The sequence below is a fragment of the Euwallacea similis genome, chromosome 7 (assembly GCF_039881205.1).
Source record: "Euwallacea similis isolate ESF13 chromosome 7, ESF131.1, whole genome shotgun sequence".
NCBI lineage: Eukaryota > Metazoa > Arthropoda > Insecta > Coleoptera > Curculionidae > Euwallacea > Euwallacea similis.
Window position 1 is genome coordinate 3,443,787 of NC_089615.1, and position 13,510 is coordinate 3,457,296.

The 13,510-nt window shown below is 34.7% G+C and overlaps 1 protein-coding gene across 1 annotated transcript in view; it reads right to left on the reverse strand.

Annotated features, from left to right (window-relative positions):
* Positions 1–9,921, reverse strand: part of heph (polypyrimidine tract-binding protein 1 heph) — a 212,843-nt gene extending 202,922 nt beyond the window's left edge. Inside the window, exon 1 of the mRNA XM_066391845.1 lies at positions 9,897–9,921. The gene's annotated coding sequence lies outside the window, so the exon portion shown is untranslated. The remainder of the gene's footprint in view (positions 1–9,896) is intronic.
* Positions 9,922–13,510: the final 3,589 nt, after the last annotated feature.

Below are 13,510 nucleotides of genomic sequence, written 5' to 3' on the forward strand. Positions count from 1 at the left end.
TCATAATTTTTTTAAAGAGTTTTTCTTTATTTCCTAATAACTTCAGAACTAAAAGGAAAAAAAAACTGGCATAGTAAGATTCCATTTTTCACGAGCTTTTCAATGAGCCCACACATGACATATGCTTTCATTAAAAAACAAAGTTGAGTAAAGTTGCAGTTACGGGGTTAAAGGAAAATATTTCATTTCAATGTCAAAAAATACGTACAAAACCAATTCATCTGTTTAAGTTTTTTTTTTGAGTTGCTTGTTGAAAAGATATTAATTTTACTCCAGACTGTCGCCCAGTCCTGTATACATATAGCATATTACATTCTCATTTAATTTACATCCTTAAGTTGCAGCTGCGGATGTAAAAAAAGTGTTAATCCATCGTCAAGAAAAAAGGATGAACTCGACGATGAAATTCTATGTTAATATTATCGCCTTCCGAAATGAATTCACTTGTGACTGCGATGCTCGTGAATTAATATTATTTCTCTCGACAAAATTAAATTTTACCGGTTGTCTCCCGCTTCATTTTTTTTACGGAATTTCTTCCGAAATCCCAGGACAGTGCCATGCATAATTACAAGAGGACCTTAATTTGCTTAGGGTAAACTGACATAAGGTGCAGGGAATAGACTTGGTGCTGTGCACACATTCAAAAGCAGGTCTCCGAACGACTATTGTTCCAGATCTTCCAGGTATATGATAATCGAGGGAATTTCTCGTTATATGCTTATGCCGTTCGAGTTACGAAGGTAAATACCGTATCCACTCTTAACATCCCATCTGGGAGGCTTTGCTAATTGTTTACCTTTGGACCACGAGGAGTATGGGCACACTTCAGTTCGGTTTTTATTAGTTTAAGTTTTTCAAACGGTTATTAAATTGCAGTTGTCTGATCACAAGGGACTCTTAAACGTTCTCGTTTTCTTGAGTAGGAATGGAGACTTATATTTTAAGAGGGACTCGGAATAGTTCGATTGAAGTCAACAAATTTGTTTTGGTTTTGTTGATTACTTAGTATAGTTAATATTTGTTTTCTAGCATTAATCCAACAAGAATTTTCGTATTTATACGAATTACAGCTCCATGGATTTTCAAGGAGTTCAATTGTGAAATTGTCTTTATTCGGAAAATAGGTCGAACAAGGACTAAAGTCCATTCGGACGGAAAAGCTTTTTCTCGTCAAGCCGGTAAGCCCAAGACTTCCCTTTGCAGACGTCTTTATTGTGCCCCCTTTTGTTTTGCGGCCTTCTGTTTTTATTATTTGGCTTGATTAAATGCGAGCTGTTTCAGCTTCGTTTTATTGCCATCATTTTTTATTTATTATCAGGACTCAGACTGTCTAAGCCATTAAATCTTTCGAAGTGTAAACTTTTCATAAACTTAAATCGTTCAATATAAATCAGCACTCGTAGCCCGGTGAATTATGCGTAAATTTCATTCCTAAGGTCTCACCGAGCCACATCCATATCGCATGAAATTTTCAATTTGCTTGTTTGCATATGGAGCCTTTGCGGGTTTGAAATGCGGTGCCCCTCGAACTATAGAAGAGATTTTCGAGGAATTGTCTCAATAATTCAGTAACGTAATAATGCTGGGCATGAGTAATAACTCAGTAGTACAGTTGCTGTGGGGTTAAAGGTGCATTATTAAACCGCAAGGCCTTTAATTATTAGGGAGTTTTGCAGGAAATGTTGGTTTAGTGTGTTTTCGAGTTAATTACGACAATGGGCTTTCTTTTGTGGAAACTTCTGGTTCATATTAAGTAACATTTCATTTCGAAATTTTAGTATTATATTTGTCATCAGCCAATATAGAAACCAAGATTTTACCCAATACCTTGGCTCCATTTCAACATTCCCATGGAAACTATCCTCAAGTCAAACTTTTTGAAAATGAAAACAACTGGATACATAATCATAATAGATCATACTCTCTTTTTTGCAGACAGCCTCAATGAAAGGCAGAGTTACCAGTCCTACGAGATATGCTTGGAATTTCGAAAAGAGATTAATTTTTATGTTACCAATGCATTTTGTTAGAACTGACAATTTAGAACTCAGATGCAACATTGAAAATGTTTCTGCGATCCTATATAGGGACTCCGAATAGGGCTGCCAGACCTCCTGACATTAGCCAGCACTCTCCTGGTTTTGATATGATGCCTCCTGCTCCTCAGATTTCCCGCTTTTGAATATTTTTTTTTGTTTTGGTACGATGTAACGCGGGTAATTCTGCATTACACCTACTCCCCAACAGTTTGCAAATCAGTTGGCATTTGTGTCGGAATAGAGCTACTACTAACAAGCACCTAGCATAAGCTTAGCAACGACCTCTAAAAAAGCGAGACAGTCCCTTTTTGTGCTTTTCATGTTCCAATGTTAGCGAGCAATAATTAGGGACAGCGAAATGTCCCGTATTTATTCAAAGGTCTCTTTCGTTTGGTCTTTCTCTCACATAGATTATGCGATAATGAGATGTTATACATATATGATCGGTTCAAAGATTAGCGTGTACTGATAGTTGTTAGCAAAACACAAATTTTTAAGGTGGACTTTTTGGTACCTGATGGATGACAGATTAAAGTACCTGGTCTCTGTCTTAAATTTGGAGATTTTTTTAGTCTATATGTATAATCCTGTTCCCTACTGTCTCATTTTTCGAAACTACATCCGCTTTCCAATTAAAAAAATCTGGCAGCCCGAATTGGCGAGGGCGAGCCAAACTAAATCGTTTCCGACTAACTGTGTTCCGGCAACTTTTGGAGCAATTAATTACTCAACACACATCTCCTGAATTCCTGTGGCAATTAATGGAGCAATGTATTGCAATATATGGCAATTATTTTGACAATATTGCTCCATGTTCATTCACATTGATTGAGAAGTTTTTCTTGTTCTTAAGCATGTGCTGCCGTCTAATTGTCGAATTAAAAAAAAAGGAGTATTTCATGGTTCTATTTCTTTTCTATGCAATATTTTTTTATCTTTGACCTTTATATTACTAGCGCCATATTCGAACTTTGCGTCGTTGACTAAAATAAATCACCTTTCTAATGATGTATAACTTGATGCAAAAAATAAAAAGAACAAAAAAAAGGAAAAAACGCTAAAAAATTAAACGAAAGAAAACAATGTTTAAGTTTTCCCGTTACCTTCTTTTGATATTTCAGTTTAATGATTTAATGTTTACTGAGATGTTTAATTTTCTGCGATGTTAATAGAAATAGAAGTGCATTAGGAAATGCACTTCTCTTATCTAATTTTCCCAAACATTCAGCACCCTCAGACCAAAACCATACAAGCCCAGCAAAAAAGGACAACAAATGCGGTCTAAGCACGTCTGGCTAATATAAAACTGCTTTAATATTTCAGGGAGGAAAAAGCATAAAAGTTTACGTAAAAATAAAATAAAATTCACTATGGCGGACAAAAGTCATTTACTTATTCAATGTTTTTTGGTGAGAATAATTTTAAGTTGACAATTAGCTGTATGGCAGGTTTGATCCTTTCAGGATAAAAAGTGATTCCAAAGATCCTGAATGAATGATCTTCAGTATGTGTATAGCACACATGGATAATTGGGAGTATTGGAATTTTATTTATCAGCATATATGTATTGAGCAAATACTTAAAAAAAGTATAATTGAAATCACTAGATTCGAAAAGTGTGCTTTTTTCCCACAAAAATGCAAATCGCGTTCCATTCAAGAACACCGGACTTCAAAATGACGACGCAGATAATTCCTGAAGGAAAATAAGTTTATAAAACATCTCTAGCACACTTATAATCCAAATGAAGTCCATTTTTATAGCTAAATACAGCAAAAAAACGTAAAAAGATTACCTCAGTTCAGCTTTAGTAGAGATTCACATTTTATGGGTAACACGTATGTGTTATTTTTATTACCCTCCGTTGTGTTGTGGTATTTTTTACCATCACCAGAAAATGGAACGATGGCCGTCAGGCCCATTATTTTTATACTAGGCGGATTTTGATGTGGTCCTAAAAAATCCCTCGCAATTCGATTATCGGCCATATGCCACAATTTAAGGGTCAGATAATGGATATTTTAAATTAATGACCTATTGCAACAAAAAATATATCAATTAAACTTTTATGTGTCAGACTAAAATAATTTCTTCGGGTAAAGTGCTAAAAGCAAATATTTTTATTTAATCATAAACTATATTGCATAAAATCGTATAATTAACTCGCACAATAGAAGCGACTTCACTTATGTTATGATGATTGTGATTGCATTAGCCCACAAACATAAAAAACTAACGTTTTGTTTAATTCATACTTTACTACCGGACCCTCCACCATGCTTCTTTGCCTTCCTCGGGGAATATCCTTGGGCCTCTTCGGCCCCAATAGTAATCTGGAGTGGACCTCAAGAACTTCACTTACACTATTAATTATTAAAGAGGCCACCCTTGCGGATAATCGGGTTTTAAGGTGTTTGGACTGACTAGCTGAAAAATATACAGGCTAATGGAAACTACAAGTATTCGTCTTTAAAGTACATCGGTGCCTAAAATTTCAAAGCAATCATTGGTTAAAAGCCATTACGCTAATTATCATTGTGGACAGGTCCTATTTTGTGGAGAGCTTGGTCAGCACTTGTTCAAAACTTTTAATTAACTGACTACCCGGTGCATGTTTGTTTATTTATGAAGCCCTTTGATAGACGACCGAATAGAGCTTGGTCAAATCACGAGTTCAAACTCTAATCTGCGAGAAAGTTTCATTGAATTGTATTCAATTGTATTCATTCCACTGCCGGCTCTTTTCTTTTCTACCGCGTATATCGGAATAATGGGATGTCCGAGTTTATGGAAAGAAATAATGAATTTTCGTTTTCGGGGTACACAGTTTCATCATATCGGTGTTTAGTAATTAAGGGGTGAGTTTGGCATAGTTAAAAAATAACATAAAAAACTTACTATATTAAATGATTGCTAGACGTAGATCCACAAAAAACACAAACTTACAAAATATACAATACTTCGCAGAGATATTTAAGCTTATAAGCTCAATTTAAAATTTATACGCTTTTGAATATGTCTAATCAGCCATTAAAAGACGATAATAAGAACTGTTTTTCCTCTTAAATTTAGTTATAAATTTATAGATATTTTATAGTAGATTTTATAGAATTTATAGATGACCGTCTTGCCACTTACTGAAATTCTAACGTTCGACAGAAGCAAAAACAACTGGTGCAACTGTTGTGATTTCTGCTAAATGACCCCTTAAACACATTTAAATGGAAATTGATGTGATTTTTATTGCAGTCTTCCAACAGTGATAGCAAACCTCTGCCTAATGCGGCCGTCGACTTCCAAAATTGAAATATCTGGAAATGTCTTTAGTTTACACTAAATTAAGTGACACCTCGCAACCTTTACGCTCTTCATCCCGGTCCTATTCACCTCATTTCGAGAATTCACTTAACGAGAATTATATTTAAGTGCACGCTGTATAACGTAAAACTCTTTGTCTCGAATTTATTAGACGAAATATTTACTTTGGTTGCTCTAGATGTTGCCATCAAGACAAATCCTACTTCAAGACAATGCACGCTCCTATGCAGCAGAACAGGCTAAGGAACAGCTTAAGAAATACAAATGGAAAATGTTTGACCCATCCACCGTACAGTTTTGACTTGGCACCAAGTGATTTTCACTTATTCGCTAACATAAAAGTGTGGTTGGTAAAACAACGGTTTAACACAAGCGAGGAATTGAAATAGTATGTGTAAGATTGGCTTAGTGCACAGGCAGCAACTTGGTATGAAAAGAATATAGAAAAACTTGTTCCCCGTTACAACAAATGCTTTAATGTTCTTGGTGACTATATCGAAAAGTAGTTTGAATACATAGGCAACTTTTATGCATAATAAAACGTGTTTTGCTGAACTCGTTTGTTTTCGCTAGTTCACTGGAACTTGAAAAATTAGCCCTCGTATGGCCCTCAGTTTCTCTACATATAAACGAAAATTTTCATAACTCTTGTCCCCCATCTGTCTGTTTCTTTAGCCTTCCTTGGTCCGAAATTTAAAATAATAAACCTCAATATAATCCCTTACGCTATTAATAATTTACCTTTATAGCGGGAACGGCTATGGAAAATATGTCTTCCCCCCATAGTGCATTTCAAACTAATACCCTAAAGAACGGAAGGTATACGAGCACTTACGTCTAAGCGGACTGAATACATGACTTTATGTTTTAACGCTAATGGACTAGGGCTTGCAATCATATAGTAAAACTCCCTATATATGGAGCCTCACCCCAGATTAGATATAATATTTTATAGCATATTACATGCTTTTGAGCTACAGAAAACTAGGACAAGTTGAATAAAAATCATCATCAGGACGGATTAAATTGGAACCCTTAAAAAAGTTTGCTTTAATTAAGACTTTTCGTTGCCATAGAAAGAACAGAAACATCCACGTTGTGAGAGCGATGATATTAAATATCATTTTAGAGAGTCTGATTCCATGCAGGCCTCGCCCATCAAATCAGGCATAAAGTTCATTATATTGAGGGCTTAATGAAAATTTAATCTTATTGCTGAAAATGGAAACTTTTCTTTGTGAGTTTTTTTCGCAATAAAGTCGGCAGATGTAGGAGGTCTGGGAGCCATAATTATTAAGTTTTAAAACTTGAAGTTTGCATGTTGCTCTTTGTTTTTAATAATGAATTATTAGACATATCCTTTATTTTTAATTTATTAGAATTATATATATATATATATATAATATATAATATAATATAATATAATATAATATATACATATATATATATAATAATAAATAATAGACTTTCCTAAAAATATGGACTCTGAAGTATTATATAGAAAGTTATAAATTCGGATAACACTTTGGAGATCTCGGAAACAATAAAAGACGCATGGTCAGTTAAGCTAAGAAAAATTTGCCTCATTTAATGATTTTTTAGAATATTTTTTAAGATTGGAAACATATTGCGTACTTCCTGAGGTGCCTGTTACCAAATTTGAAATCGCCGTGGATGCTTGTAAAGTAGATGCTATGACTAATTTGGCCTCATAAATTATTGTAGACGGTAAAGCTCCCATACCAAAGATTTTTTCTGCTGTTATCGCTCCATTGACTAAGTTGCTACGAAAAGCGCAAAAATTCGAATAAAAGATGCGTTAATATCTGCCCTTATTTTGGACTGGTCGAAATTTTAATTATTTTTTATGCACACGTGATTTCACATATTCGTGTGTCCTCAACGCGCTTTTGACTGAAAATTAAGATGATCCAGAACATGCGTAAAATCTGTCATTTTTCTAAAAGCTTTAATAAGGCTGAGCAAAATTATCCTCACCATCAAGGGTGAATGTCTTGCGGTTTTATGGGCTGTTGAGGAATTGCGTTGTTATTGCGAACTGTCTGAGTTTCATTTAATTTCCAGTGGTGCATTTAAAAAATAAAGCAAAAATTCTCATTTGTTGCTTTATTATTACCTTTGGGATGAAATGGACTAAGCGAGAGAGGCGGATCTACTAAATTACATTACGTGGTGGTTGTAGAAAAATGAAGCACTGACATTGTGAACTCTGAGCACACTGAACTCATAGCCCTAATTCTATAGGAATATGTGAGAGTGAGAATGAGATTTATATTCAATAAAATTGGCCAATAAAATTTTTTAGCCAATCAATGTCCCTAAAAGTTTCATCATCACTCTCGTATATTTGTATAGAACCAGGTCATCCTAGACGCTTAACAATTGCTTAATAAATATAATGATAACTCAAGTCGTCAGCAGTCAAATCGTTCAACAACCCATTTAAAACAGCAGCTCGACATGGTTTCAGCTTACTGTTAATATCGATGACAGCATAAAATGCTTGGAAATTATTGACATTAGAGGATTACTATTAGTTTAATAATAATTCTATAATCGATAAAAATATGCTTATTTAAGCGAGAAACACTAGACAATACATTAAACGCAGAAAGCACAATTTTCGACATTCAATATTTGTACCAGTTCCTCATGTGGCAACGTAACCACTTCTCTCATATTGACCATATCGCTTGAATGCAATTTTGTACAGCATATTATCCTTACAATACACATATTCTAAATAAACAAACTTCTTAATTAAATTATCCATGCGATTAACAATAAGAACCCCGATGTCGAAAAAGATAAACTGGATAAAGGTCGTGTCTATCTGAAAAGAAAATCGTTTAAACAAACTGAAGACTCGAGTTCTGATTTCAAGGAGATAACATTACGGGCCCTCATTTTGGTTGTTGGCTTAATTAATTTATGTTGACTTTCCGTTCCAGTCGGGGTGACAAACAAAATCAAATTTAATTAATCCAGAATTAAGCCCTAGCAATTTTTAGAAGAAACTTTTAGCTGAGTACTCATCGTAAGGAAACTGGTTATTTCATCTTATGTGTAATTCATTGTACCATCGATTTCTGTGCAATTAATAATATACAGGATATAAGATATTATCATGAATATATTTCAGGGGGCGACAGTACTCTGCAAAATAATTCAAAAATGCTAATAGATTCATAGTTAAAAATGCATTTTAGATATACAGGTAGGTAAAGTTTCACATTTTTTCTCATATACACCTTGAATTAAATTTTTTAAATTTTGAACACCTATTTTCTTTAAAACCCGCTACAACAGAATGTCAAAATCGTCAGTAGACATGTACAGGGTATTATATTTTCTTTGGTCATGTACTATTTTATCCTTTATATCTTTTTTTGACACACCTTTTATGAACTTTGATATCAAATTTAAATTCCTTGTTCAATTCTCTAGCTTTTTGGTCTGGTACTGTATTTTGGTATCTTTTACCGTTTTCGTAAAATCAGCAAAAATATCTACTGATGCAAATTAAGGATATAGAAGAAGTAAGGAAAAAATATTCATCCAGCTCAGTTATCAGTAATGTGAAGCAATTTGTAACAATTCGACAAATTTCTTAAAATAAAAATAAATCTAAATGAAAACAATATTATAAAAAATATTGAGAATGTTCTTTAAAAAATGTAAAACTTCTACCACCCTGTATATCAAAAATTATGCGTTTTTAACCATGGGTCTATTAGCACTTTTTAATTATTTTGCAGAATACTATCGCTCCCTGAAATATCTCTATGATGATATGTTACGCCCTGTGTATCCATTTTGGAAATGGATATACAAGGCGTAACCGAAATGTCCAAGCAAGGAAGCTAAATCGAATTTCTCAATAATTGTTATCTAGGACTAAGGTGTCATAGAAAACATGATTAGAATCTCTTCGAAGATTTAAAGATGTCGTAACATGGTATCTACTATTCTGGATGACCCTGTATAATTCTGCCTCATGTCAGAAACTGCACAACCAAAAACTAAATTTGAGGTTTTGGATAGTTTTCATTTAAAAAATCCTTGGTAATGTTATGGATTTTATGTGGGTATTTGGCCCCCTCTCTACAAGTTTTCAACTTCCTTTCACCTTTACAACTTCATCATAAAATAAATAGAGAGCTCAACAAATAGCAATCTCGCATTCTGCGTCCTTGCCTCGCTGATATAATTTATTACAGTAATCAATCTTATGCAACCAAGAATACACCGATACACAGCGCTCCAGCCCTTCATAGGGCGTCGGACCCAAATTTGTAGCTGACAGTTAGTAAGCTTTCCCGTCTCGTTCCGTTCTTACGAGTCAGTAGTGGCAAATCGAAACTTTGATATAAGCTGGATAGCAGCGATGCTGTCGCAACTCGGCAAGTCTATTGCATGCTGTTTGAAAAGGAAAAAAATAAACAATGCTGTAAGCATGCAAAGCTGGAAATAATTCGAGAATAGGTATTAAACGAGAAAGTGGAAGAGACTCACCTTAACGCGCCTAATGATATTCAAACTCCTAGAAAGAAAGAGAAATAATTATCACATACAGTCACAACAATCATGGCAGGTTAAAGTACAATAAATTAAGAGAGAAGAGAGGTTAGTGTGGAGGTGTACAGAATCATGCACAGTGTGTTGATAATACCCAATTCCACCTATGCATTAATGTGCAAACTTAGTAATATTTTACATCCATAAACCAACCGTTAGGATGGGAGTAGGATTCCAGGCACCGAATGCAATAACAAATATTTTGATTACCAACTGTAGCTTAATCCCCTTCGAAACGGGGCTAAGCCAGCCACAGCCCCCGTGAAATAAACATGCTCATTAACCGTACTTGCTAATTTATAAGCTGAAAACTAGGCCGAGTGTTTGCGAATACATTTCAGGAAATCCGGTAGCAAAATAAAACCGATCTGGTAGGTAGTTCATTATTGTTGGCTTTAAAATCTTCATTATGCTACCGGGTAATTATAAGTTTTAAGCCCTTATTAGTACAATGGCTTCAAGTTACAATGGGGCTCTAAACTCGATACAAATATGGCGTTTACGCTAATTTGCGTGTTTGCTATAATGGGAATAGTAAATATGTTGCAGCCTGCAACTCGCATATACTAATGCATCGGGTTTGAGTTATGATTTGCAACCTGTTTAGAATACTACGACGGTATGTTGAGCTCTTTACGCCCCTATGAGTTCACTCTCTTCAAAGTGAAGACCGTTAAGTAAACAAATCTCAGCAATTGAAATAGTTGTTTCCCAACAAGTGCGGAAATTGACACCAAATCCGCCAATGCCCTTGTACAAACGACTCGAAGCGGAGTTGGACAAACACTCACATGCCAGAAAGACTCTTTCTATAAGCGCAACAATATTTTTTACGAACATATTTGAACCTCAGATGCCGTGATGAACAGGTCATATTATATTTACTATTAAAGCGCCGTTTTCTGTCATTGAAAATGGGACTTTTAATGCAAATGTGACAGCAATGTCGCTTGGATAGTGAACACAATACAAAAATACATGTCAAAGTCACTTTCAACTAGTCAATGAGGACGATTAACAGTCAATGTCATTTTTCCGGGAAAAGAGCACGTGATGCTCTTTCCTGGAAAATACAAATGGAAAAACCAAATTTTATATAGAGTGTTAAAATTACGCGTGGTGATGTTACAAACTTATGGGATTTCCCTTCTTTTTTTTTAATGAAGTAGATATGGAAGGGAACCAAACAATAATTTATTAATATTAATTATCAAGATAGAACTAGTTTAAATAGATTTAGCGTATTAATCATTGGAAAGAAAACCATAAATGACATTTAATAAGAGAATTTCTTAAAGGAAACCTTTGTTGTGCGCTTTTGGAACATTGATAAAAATTTAGTGATATGATATTAACTTTGTTCCTAAAACCACTTTTGAATTATCAAAAATATGTGCAAGACATCTCAGCCAACGCACTGAGCATATTTCTGACTTTTTGACGATAAGGAATTGGTTTTCTTCTCTCTGTCGGAATAAATCTATAATGTATTTCATGAGTAGTACCGAAAATAGCATTTTACCGTGCGCGCGTGACAGATTCCCCTGTGAAGCGAAGGCGAAGGCTGAAAATCACGCAGGCACAGGAAAATGCATTTCGGTACGTGTAATGATTAATGAACAATACTTTTCATGATTATACTCTGAAAACGTGTTTTAGTTGCGGACAATGCTACCCATTTCAATAACAGGAGTCAGGAGAATAAACCTGTACGGGCAGTTAAAATCTTCAATCATCATAAACTTCTTGAAATCTTAATTCCTTCTATTTCCAGAGATCACATTTGTATTCCAAAATCCTAAAACACACGTGGTTGTCATGAAATATTTAGTGTTAGCTGGCACTGTCAGCTACGCCCTAAAATGAAAAACACAACAAAGTTTTTAATTGAACAATAAATAAACTGAATTAGTGAGTTACAGAGAAAAATAAATTAGATATGAATCCAAGGTAGTGGCGGTTATACAAACAAACGCAGAATCGATATTTCTGATTGTCTCTTAAAATATTAAACTCCATTTGTTTGCTCCAATATTCAGATTAAATATTATTCGTTCAAATCAGATTGTAATCTAATAATAACAAAGATTACGCTATTTTTTCACTTGGATCTCAATGTCGACATTATTTTCAACATTGAAAAATGTCGATATTCAGAGGCAAAGTGTCCCAAAATTAGGCGCCCAAAGCGAAATATTCGAATCTTGTTACTCATCCCTGTTGCCCTACAGAGAAATGCTAAAACACCTAATAAAATAAATATCTAAGAAGTACAAACTGCGCTTTCGTTACCACTTTATTTCAGTTTTACATGTCGAATGACAAACAATACGTACATATGTAATAAAATTAAATTTTAGTTAGATAATTAAAATCTTTAAACTTATATGCTAACCCGTACAAGACGGATGTCTAAATTCTCAGAGCCATACGTCTGCTAATCCCTTTGTACAGTGTTTATAACTCTCTTTATGCTTGCAATAAAGCTCTACCAGCATGGTGTTGACATTAACTTGATCTCAGGCTTCGTAAAAGTCGTTACGATTCGATCTTAATTAGTTCCAGCAAAGCCGCAATAAACATCTTTTACTTAATAAAGTCTGTTTATTATATTTGAAGCTTGGGCGAAGGTTGACTGTACCTACTTCTACCAAACCGCACTTCTGCTTAATATAAGGAGGACATTCGCTTTAGTATTGCTTTTCATACTAACGTAATTCAAGCTTTGTGACTCCAAAGCTATTATTGCCCCAAACTCCGAAAAGCAAATCCTCCCTTAACAAGAAAATACCACTGACATATTACCTATTACTTTCCCTTAGAAGCCCTATTTCTCAACAATATCGACAGATAAAGAGCGGAGCATGTAGTTAAGTAAGCGACGTCAGATGAGCGCTATAGAGTTGAAATCCTCGCTCGTAACGCTTTTCAAGTTTATAGAAGAGCAAATCAGATTAGACAGTTAATAAGCCGACATGATGCCAGGACGAGATTCAATACGTGGATTCAGCCAGGTAATTGAAGCTAATCTGGAGAAGCAACAAAAGTGAATTTAACGAGCTGAATGTATGTCGTGCTTTGGCGTGGGTAACTACATGGATGGGTAAGGCGAAATTTAATCTTTTGATAACCTATTTGTCAGTATCTATATATAATGTGGACAAAACGATAGGTAGTATTGTTTGGATGCGAGTATTACGCTCTAAGCCATTTGTAGGGATTTGATAATGTAAGGCATGTCAAAGATTTATATTCTCGGCTGAAGGAGAGCAGTTACCACGACAAGGGCTTCCGACAATTTTTGCGTGCCTTTACAGCTAGAGTTAAATAAAATATGTCACGTAAAAAAAAACAGTTCTTTTTAAACTGGATGTCGACGAAGTAGGTAGTATGGCAGTACACTATAGTTTAACTAAGAACTTATTAATACGATACACCGACAGTATGAGTGTGAGGTCAGGTACCACCTGTTTCGTTCGCCACACTACACTAAAAATCAGGTATTTTAGTTATTAAGTAACAATTATTACCACAATAGTGGACATGCACTG